Source organism: Belonocnema kinseyi, chromosome 1 (assembly GCF_010883055.1).
Source record: "Belonocnema kinseyi isolate 2016_QV_RU_SX_M_011 chromosome 1, B_treatae_v1, whole genome shotgun sequence".
NCBI classification, from domain to species: Eukaryota; Metazoa; Arthropoda; class Insecta; order Hymenoptera; family Cynipidae; genus Belonocnema; species Belonocnema kinseyi.
Window position 1 is genome coordinate 111824225 of NC_046657.1, and position 1799 is coordinate 111826023.

Sequence of the window (1799 nt, forward strand, 5' to 3'; positions counted from 1 at the left end):
TACAGGCATTCAGCGAAATTGTCAAAAAATAAATAAATAAATATTTTTAAATAAAAGGGAAAACAATACTTTAAACTAGAAGTAAAAATAAATACAACAAATTATAGATGTATAAAAAGCATCAGTCAATAGATAGAAGTTAGATTAAAGATTGCTTAAAAGAAAAACTCAAATTAAAACTCAAAAGTATTTACAAAGTTAGAAAAATGACTAGAAATACTGTTTAAAAAAAAGTAGATAACCCCCCTTTTATATAGACGAAAAATGAATTTAAAACTTAAAATTAAAAACGTGTCAGTCTTGTTCATCACTGAAAAATAATATCAGTGATTTAGTAATTAAAACAAAGCAGGCATTTCCCAATTTATATTAAGAATAGTTAAATGACTAGAACAAAAGACTAGAATTTTACAAGATACCCCCCTTAAATAAATACATTTAAACAGATAGTAATTAAAAATTAAAGAAGATTGCCTACTTCGGTTGCAATTTTGGTCGCTTCTCGACCGTTAGGTTTGAATAGACGTGTTGACGTCCCTCGGCGACCCGGCCCGCGCGCCCCCCTCGGCCACCTTCGCCCAGCACAGGTGTCGTCCCCCTAGCTTCTATCGACTATCAGAGCAGGGGAAGGTGGAGTCGACTCCACGAACAGCAGACGCAGCGCGGGAAGACGAAGCACCGGAACCACGTGGATGAGAGCAGCAGAGGGGTGACCACTGGAACCACAACGAAGCACAGGGCACGAACACAATACTTTGCCGCGAATTTTTAAATTTTATATAAAGTTCTTTCAAAAAAGAAAATAGATATCTTCCCTAGGGATCATCCATATATTACGTAAGACGTTTTTCTTTTTTTTATATCGTTGTGTCCTTCTCAACTTCACAGCAATTTTAGGCTCGTCTTTATTCAAACAAAAAAAAAACATCTTACGTAATATATGGACGAACCCAAAGATATTATAAACGTAGATGCGGTACGGGGCGTCGGAGTGGGGAATTATATATATATAGGACATCACATTTTCTGCCCTATCGAGGTGCTGCCCTCATCGTACTACGAAGTCGAATTCTTGTTTTCTCATTCTTCGTAAAATATGACGGTAAAGCAGTAGAAAAGTATTTTGAGGTTAGAAAAGTTTGACATATATGTATAGCTGAATTTTTTCAGATCTGAAGCTTGATCCAGGTTTTCGGTACAGTCTTTTTTTAATTATAGAAAAAATGTTCTCGAAAAATCATATTTTTAATTTTTAAAAAAGTGTGATAGAAAGGCATTTCAAGATAAACAAGTGCTGAACGCATTTTTCTTTGAAAATTTTTTTTTTAATTGAAATAATCAAATATTTATACCAAAGAAACAACTTTTTCAATGTTTGAAGTATTTAAACATTATTGTTTAAATTTAAAATAATAATCAAAACAAAATATATTTCTGGCTAAGATATTTTTGTTGAAAATGTATATAGTATTTTTTAATCACAAAAGTTCTTCTGAAAAATCGAAATGTTAATTAAAAAACACGTGTTTTTATATATTAATTTGTCGGTAAAATTTTTTGTATAATTTTAATTTTAAATTCAAACAATAATTTTTAACACTTTATTTGATACATTTATAACTTAAAAACACTTATTTGATAAAAATATTTTTAATCGTAGTTTTAATAAATAATTAATATTGATTAAGAAACAATTATATTTGGGGAGTCTTATTATTTGGGAATTTTCAAATTCGTTAATATTATAAACTGTTCAGGAATTTTATTAGTTTTGGAATTGTATTTTTTGGGACAGAGAG